The following is a 9435-nucleotide window of genomic DNA, read 5'->3' on the forward strand; positions in this document are numbered from 1 at the left end:
TTCATTTTCGAACAGTTTCTCTAACTAAAAATTACTTTACCTTCCCCCCAAAGCTACTGTGTTACACTTTTATTCTCAAAGTAGGTTGTAAATTTTCTTTGAACAGGGACTTGATATTCTCTGGTCTTGAGAAGTGTGTCTTGTTCTCACATGGGAGGTGAGAAAATATGTATGTAAGAGTAATATATAATGAGAAGACATCATCAACAACAAAAATGCAAATATAGTTAATATAGAGAAATAAGTTCAACTTCAGACAACAGAGAAATGTAAATTAAAACAAGATACTATTTTTCATGTACCAAATTAGCTGAGATTCAGAATAAAGAGGGTTTAAAATTGTCAGTATGATTAAATACAATACACATTCACTATGTAAAGTACTGTACTGTACTGTCATTTATGCAACTTACTGTTGAATGTTTCAGAAGAAAAATTGTGTCTATGTCTACAGAGGGAGAAAAATAAAAAGATAAGAAAAATGTAATAAAATGCTAACATTCAGGGAATCTGGTAAAGATTTCCCATAATACAAACAATTATGGGGGCATTTCTTATGTTATGTAAAATTTAATATTTGTGTCTTCTCTACTCATATCAAATTGTACATTCTTCAAAAGTAAAAATGATATGATATTAGAAACTGATATACTAATGTGATTAACATAGATAAATATGTATCAAGAAAAAAATAGGGAAAGTCATTCAATAAGGGTGTATAAAAGTGACATTTTACTTAATTTGAGTGGTTGCAAAAGTTGGAACAACTGTTTGCAAAACATTTGAAATGTACATAAAGTCTTGTACAAGGTGCATTACATTTTATTAAGTAATTCAATTCTGGAAATTTCTCCCAAGGACATAATATAAAATATAAATATAAAAACAGCTTGATATACAAAATCTGCAAATCTAGCATTATATATGAGGAAGCTGAAAGTAAGGAACCTAAATACTTTTAAGAATCTGATGGTCATATCTATCATGGTAGACCTTTATGGTTGAGTACAATATAATAATAAATATAGTGACATATACTAACATGTAGTAATTGTGTATTATGAAGTATATGGAGTTCTTTCTATGGTATGTCATGTAATTTTTACAATATCCTTCATTTGACATTCATGAATAGTTTCTATTACTATGTGAAACATTATATGATGTTAAATGTAAGATTCAGGATACACAGGTTTGCATAGTATAATTAGAGCCGACTTCAAAAAAAATCTATGGGAGGAAGACTAAGAGGAAAATTACCAAAAGAGCAATAAAGATTGTCTTTAGATGTTGTAACAGAATTCTTTTACTAATCTCTATTTTATAGATTTTAGGAAATAGTTGTGTTAACTTTATAAAAAAAGTGATAAAATAAAAAATGTAAAAGAAAAAGCTATTGTAGAAATGATTTAAAATATAAGTAGCTTTCATTTCAAATGCCATAAAATTAAAAATATTGTTATAAGTATCAGCAGGTTAATTAAGAAATGTATAAGTGGTGTTCATATTTAATCCAAATTGATTTCTGAAGACATAAAATTATTATATTACTTATGGCAACACTAATGTACATTACAGAATTTGTGAGAAAATATCTGATGCCTAGAATTATCTTAAAGTTAAATAGATTTTCTCTGATTGTATCTGCTTTGCATTGTGGCCAGTACAGCATATAATTTAAAAGGCTTGCTTCTGGTAAAACAAAGACAATGTGAATGTGAGCTATAGAGTGGTATAAATGCAATATAAAAATAATATTCCATGAATTTCAAAGGAGAATATACTATTTTTGAAGATTTTAGTTAGAAACTAATGTTGTAAAAGATTATAATTTTTAAATATTACACTTGTTTTGGATACCTTGAGTATATTAGATGGGAAATGCGGTTTTTCAATGAGATACCTAGTTTTATATTGGCTCTCCTGGTAATGGAAATGTTGAGAATAACTTGCAGTTTAAAGTAAAGACCTAGGGCTGGGGTTTAGCTCAGTGGTTCTGCTGCCTCCCTTGCAAGCACAAGGTCCTGGGTTCAATCCCTGGTAACAAAGAGAATGAATGCCTTTACCGGAAGTGCATAAAGTTAGAGACCCAATATTTTATTTTATTAATTTTGCCTCAATCAGACCACCTGATAGACTTGGATTAATCTTATTGTAAGGCAACATTTACTTCATTCTTGCTCAAGAATACTAGTAGTTTGCTCTTCACTTATTGTGAAACTGTTACTATCTTAGTCTTTTGTTTCTATCTTCTAATTTCCTACAGAGTGTATAACTTTATAAATCTGGGAAAGAACTGAAGAACAAAGAAGTGCAAAGAATCAAGAAGTGGCCTTCTGGGAAGTAATAATTGTGCTTAAATTAGTTTACTACTAAGATATGGAAACCATAGATAAGTTGACATACAGAGACAATATGCAAATATATTTGATCTTAATTCACACACCTATAATTTGAACAAAAATGTTCTTTCAAGTGGAATTATATAGTTGTAATATTCCATAAAAGCAAACACTAATCTGGACTTTGTGAAAATAAGCTTAGTATTATAAACAAGCTTCTATTCTTAGAATTTTGCTAATACAACAAACAAATCCCATCTTACATGGTTGATATGTCTAATTTTTGTGTTTTTGTGATGAATTTAAATATAATTTTTGATATTAAATTAAGGTTTCATAATGAACATGATTATGAGTCATAATTTTTGAGTAGGCTTAGGTTTGTGTTCTCACTTTCACAAACAAGTGGCTATAAATTCACACATGTAAATAGATTGTTTCAGGCTATTAGAATGTATATAAAATATTTGAAGAAAATCTTTGTCTAATTTATATATGTAATATTTGATGCATATCTAATATACTCCCAAAAGTCACTGAGACTGGATAAACAACAAAAAATTCTTCTGGCTTATACATTGCTAAAATAAGTAGGAAGCTATCAGCAGCTCCCAGTGTTTTCCTCCACTCCAATCCACTCTTATGGAAAGAGTTGTAATAGACTGGCTACTATTTCCTAAATGAGATAATTCATCCTGGAAAAGTGAAATTTGTTGTTGATCATTTCTTTACTGAGAACAACTTGAGGCCACACCAGAAAAGAACTAATGCTCTTTGAATTGTGTCTTATTGTTATACCTGAGTGGGGGAGGAGGAGGGTATGAAGCTGAAGCCTTCACAAATTCCTGAAAACAGGACATTGCAATATGTTTCAAAAAAGAAAAAAAAGCAGTGGGATAAAAGGAAAAAAGAAGTTTCACCTATTTGTATTATTTGCTAAAGCTGACAATTTGTAATGGGTACTGGCAACAGTATGTGCAATTATTTCTTTACTTCCCTGGAATGATGAAACTGTTCTCCCCCAGGAAGGCTTACAGCAAGGTGTTCAGGGTGAGGGGGATGGGGTAGAAAGACAAAGGAGCTTATCCTGAATCTATTAGCTATAATGAACAGGTACTAAGAAGCAGACACTGCCACATAACATAAATTACAATCTAAATGAGATATTCATATTTACATAAGCAGTTCCTCAGGCACTATAAGCTAAGTTCACTGGAACAAAGTCTTCCAAATGCCATTCATAGCACCAGGGATAATTGCAGGACTAGAAGCATCCATGCCATTGCTGGGGAAGTGTGGAATGGGGTTTTAATTTTCGGTTTGACTTACATGCTGTTGTCATATCATGGAGACTACAGTTGCAGTTTTACAGCATGGTTTTTCTTGGCTTATTTTAGAATCACAGAAAGAGTAAGCTTGCAAATCTTTTAATAAGGCAATTACATTCAGACAAAGATTAGATCTCAGTGGCACAATAGATTTTTGCTATATTATTCAGTATCTTTTTGATATTCCACTGTCACTAGACAAAGCTGTGAATAGTAATGTGACAAGTCTATTCAGAAGACAACAATGAGGGTTTCCTTAATTGTGTTCACTTGTATGCCACACAAACCCTCACTTAATTTTTTTTGCCTGTTTTGAAAATGCAGAAAGAAAATACCATTTAGCGTCACAAAAACCACTGTTAAATCTATCTTTAAATCTGCATTTTGTATTTGTAAAACGAAAATGTTGAGATATTCAATCATTTAATTTTATATTTGTTGAAAATATCTTATGATTTAAAATGTCAGTCTTAATATAGAAATAAATTACTTGGTATAAAAAATCCATAAAAATCTACAGACTTGTTTTGAAAACATGTGGTTTGGATGATGGAACGTATATCTGGAAAATCCACATGTTCATTTTTAATAATTTCTAATGACTAGAAATCTAAGACAAGTTTTTTTTCTATTTTCTTTAAACCTCCCTTTAATTTAAAATTTTAAAAAATCAATGGAAATGTAATATATGGTAATTTTTATAAAATCTAGTATTACATTAATATGTCAGCTTATTTGGGAAAAAGAAGTCATGTTTATATGTTCAAGCATTTTTTCACTTTATAAATTTATACTCTTTCTTTCTTTCTTTCTTTTTTGGTATCAGGGATCGAACTCAGGACCTTTCACTTGAGAGGCAGGCAGCAGAACCACTGAGCCAAATCCCTGGCCCTATAAATTTATACTCAAATTAATTTTTGAAAGTTGGTTACAATGACACTTATGTTCACTGTCCCAAATTGAGATTGTGTATTAAAACTTCATTTAATTTAGAGTATATTATATGAAACTATTGTACTTGCCAAGATAAATGTATTTAAATATTAGCTCAAGCAGGACAAAAGACTGATCTAGTGGGACATTGAGTTCTAGTCTGTGTGCTGGGGATCAAACCCGCATCCTCACACTTGCTAGGCATTTGATCTACCACTGAGCTACACCTTCAGTCCTTGGATCTAATCTTAATTCTCCAAGAATTTTTACATTGGCATTTCACTTAATCTTTTTACATTCATTTGCTCATGAGTAAAACAGGAAATGCTGATGTGAGGATAACAGAAAACTGATGAAACAGTTTTTATAGATGTACATATACTACCTGAAGACTCCATACCAAAATAAATATAGAAGGTCTAAGTAGGTTCAATAATCATAAACTTGGATAAGACACATACCAAAGCGTGAAAAGCATTAAGAATGTGGTTACGATTGTACACCAGTGACTAACCTCAAAGGGTTTTCAGAAAGACATTAAAATGTCTCTAAAAGCCAATCTTCTAATGTCCTACAAAATAATTAAGTGATTTGATAAACAAAACCTTGTTAATTTACTAAAATATTCTCAGCAACATTTGCCATTTTTATATACTTAGAAAAACAATTTGGGGGCCGGGGATTTAGCTCAGTGGTTCCACTGCCTGCCTTGCAAGCAAAAGGTCCTGAGTTCAATCCCTTGTATCCCCCGCAAAAAAGTCAATTTTGGGGCCAGGGATTTAGCTCAGCGGCACTACACCTGCTTCGCAAGCGCAAAGTCCTGAGTTTGATCCCCAGTACAAAAATAAATTGATATTACTATTGAAAGCAATTGATAGAAATTTCTGATTATTGAAAAACACGGTAGGGCAGTGCTTTGCATAAAATGAAAGAGAATACTTAAGAATAAATGCAATAATTAAGAAAAGGATAAAGTTTTTCTGCTTAAGTGAGTTGTTTTCATAAGCACTAACTGCCATCATTTGTTAATGTGGGAAACTATTAAACTTTGATATTTCTAAGTAATCTACACTTCTGTGTGCTTGCAAGTAGCTTATCATGCAATGAACTTGGCCAGTAGAGGTCAGATCACAATACTATTCTGTGCTTCCAAGAGTTATAAAGATGCTTCATGATTAGTAATATATATGATCAAATTAATATTCACAATTTTGGTGCAAGGGCTAAAAATTATTGTTGAATTATTTTAAACTTACATTTCTCCTGTAGTAATGCAACTCAATTTGTCAAAAACAGTCTGTTAAAAGGCATAGGCTTATCTTTCTGGTGTCCTGAGCACAGATTTGTCATGCACATTACAATTCCCAAGTGAAATGTTTGATATTCACTGTAGAAAATCTTAAATGTAACTTTTCAGCATTATGTCCCACCTCTCCAGATTCTAATGAATAAATAAATTATTGACTTTGGCTCAAATGGTAAGATTACGTGACCTGGGGAATAACCAAATGTTGACAGAACAAAAGTGAAAAATCAATGGCAATTGATTATTTAAACTCAGAATTTCAGGGTACTCAGGCAAGATTTATTCTAGGCCAGGGCCCAGTAGGAGCACTATTTGAATCTATCTGATTTGTAAACTGTCTCTAACACTTCATCTTATGCAGTTGATTTGAAATCAGAATTGCTGTTTTAAATGAAGACATATGATTTGTCAATGACTTTTATACAGTTTCTATGAGTTATTTTTGCCCATATATATTAGTGTATTATATATAATAATATACATAATTTATATATATATATTGTTAGTGTCAACTTCCTTCCCACTAGTTTTGTCTTTCATTATTCTGACCCTCCTCTTCAGACGTTTCCTTTTCTGCTATTTTGTTTGAGGAGGTGTTTTATCTTCAGCATACCAGATCCCTGTGGTGCTGTCATATTGGATGGTGGAGGAGAGGGTTTGCCCATATGATCTCATCCAAATCAGAGGGGAAAGTCAAGAGGGACTTAACTGGAAAGCAGGGCACCGTGCTTTTTGTATATTGCACCTGCCTCTTGGGGTGTGGGGTCATGCTGAAAGTGGCGGTAATTTAAGGAAGAGAAAAACTGGCAGATGTTGGTGATGATTAAAGGGATGATTAAAAACTGGCACGCTTTTCACTGAAAGTTGGTCTATGTTTACTACACTCAGAACTTGGCAGGTCTCGGAGATATGGCTAGACTGGCAAAACTCTGGCAGGACTACTGTTACTTATAAATTGTATCTTTTTTCCAAGATATTTGGATTGATTGCTAAGCTATTTAATTTGCCAACAAAATCTGCAATGTCATAAATTTAATTTTTGTATGGAATAAGTGGAATAAAAGAATATTACTTTCATAAAGTGGTAAATATAAAAAATTGTAGCTTCTTAAAATTAGAGATGTTACATTTATGATTCCTTTAACCCATGTGTGTGTAAATTATTTGGGTGTTAGCATAAAAACACAATGTCATATATAAAAGAATTTTAAATGAATGTGTCCAAGTGAAATATTTGGCTTCTTGGACTCCTATTTATGCCCCTTTGCTCTAGAGGAAGTGTTATTAATATTATATCAAGTGATTTACTTGACTACAGTAACAAAAGTAATCTTTTTTTGTACTTGGGGTTCGACTACGAATCTACCACTACCACTGAGAGCACCACATCTCCAGCTCTTTTTTATTATTTAGTTTGAGATGGGTTCTCACGGAGTTGCCGAGTCTGGTATGAAACTTGTGTTCCTCCTGCCTCAACTTCCTGATAAACTGGTATAACAAGTTAACAAGTGTGTGCTGGGTCTTTATGTAGTATAGCCATTATAGAATGGTTCAATTCATTCATCTGTAAGATACTTTGTTAAGGCAAGTGACAGCCAGTCTGTATACTGGCCCTTCCAAGAACATATTATTAAAATAAGACAGTTTGCAAAAGTTTAGAATGATTTATCAATAGATAGTATCAGGCTTGCAATTATTATCATGAGTATAGGGACATGTAAAGTATAAACAAGCTTCTTATATGAACTGGTAAGTTACTAACTAGTAAGTTAAAAATGGATCAGTCACTTTACAAATAGCATACATAAATCATGTTACATTGTTGATCATATATCAACAACAAATAATGAATCAACAACAATTAATGAATACAGGATAATATTTTTATTGGTGGAAAGGGATCTTAGAATTCAACCTTTCTCCCACATGCTCAGTACGGTACCCAACATCCTTGGTGAATAGTCATTTAGTTTCTTTGTCCCCAGACATATTTTCTGCTACCACCAACCATTAAACTGTCATATTTTTTCTTGTAGATTTCTGTGCCTTTGACCATGTTTCACCTGTCTGAATTTCTTTCCTGTCTTGTAATTTCCAAAATATTATTTGTCTACAATATTAAATGTTACCTTCTCTGTGAAGAGTCTTCTCCAGTTCTGCTAAGTCAGTTAAAACCGTCTTTTAACCCCTACTGTCATTAAGGAATGTACCATGCTGTATTGTTATTATTATAATACACACAGACAGACATATACACAAATATTTTACTGTAAAATTCTTTTGGCTAGAAAGCATAAAGTTCACTCAAATGTACTTTAGAATGTAACATATAGTTACATAGTACCCTCTCAGTAAATGTTTCTGACTTAATATATGCATGAACAAATAATTTTTAATTAGACCAGAAAGAGCAGCCATAAAACTATACATGCAAGAATTGAACTTTTGAAATCTGAGATCATTAAACAAAAAATAAGTATGGACACAGATGAGCAATTGCAGGAATATCCAGAATTCTCTGTTGTTTTTGGTTTTTTAAGAATGGTTTGGGCAGTGATAGTCCCAATTTACTGAGTGAGGTCAACACAGAGACAAATATAATGAAGTTTCCACTTTGTTAAGGAAGCAACAAAAATTGGATGATAAACAAAATGTTAATCTGTCTATATCCTGTAGCATGCTTTGAAATTCATGTCTTTTGTCATGTTTGGATCCTCTTAGCAAATGATAAAATAGTTTAAAATAGTAAAACTTGTATTTCTGGGCAAGTATCCAATCTTTGTCATTATTCTCATGACTTGATAACAGAAATAAAGCCAGAAGATTTTTCTAAAGCCAGTAAATTATTATTCTTTCCAATTTAACTCTAAATTCGACTGTGGTTAATATATTTAAGTTTCTTTCATTGCGCAATTATTGGGATTTGTTCATTTTGCAGCTGTCATTTAAAAACAAATATGTAAGTGAATATTCAGGCACATAGGATGTTTGGGGTGATGCACATAATCAGGGAATGGATATTAGGAAAGGAAAAATCATTAACTTGGACCATGTTTACCCTTCCACTGCCCTTCTATTTACTTGACTGAAGAGAGTTTTCTTAGAGTTATAATAGTCATTATAGCCTTTCATGCATTTCAATTTCGAGCACTATGTTTTAATCAATGTTCTAACTTGGTTAATATTTTCACAGAATGAAGGGCTTGGTAAATTCGCAGAATGGAGCTTCTCAATTAAATCTTTCAAAATTCAGCATTGCTCACTCAAGACTTTTAAACAGGACTGATAAATTTGCTGCCATTTGTTGTCTCTTTTAGGGAACGTCAATTTATAGATCAAATTCTGTTCTCAAATATTTAAATACGAATTTATATTGCATATATGTTTCAAAATTTCATTCATTGTTATTTCATCAATATATGTTCTTATATATATTTTTTTAATTTATTAATTTTATTGAGTTTATTGGTACATTTTAGGGATACAGTACAGTTACATTCATTGTTGGGATCATGTACTTCTACAT

Source organism: Fukomys damarensis, unplaced genomic scaffold, assembly GCF_012274545.1.
Source record: "Fukomys damarensis isolate Sample0158 unplaced genomic scaffold, DMR_v1.0_HiC HiC_scaffold_36, whole genome shotgun sequence".
In the NCBI taxonomy this organism is placed as follows: domain Eukaryota; kingdom Metazoa; phylum Chordata; class Mammalia; order Rodentia; family Bathyergidae; genus Fukomys; species Fukomys damarensis.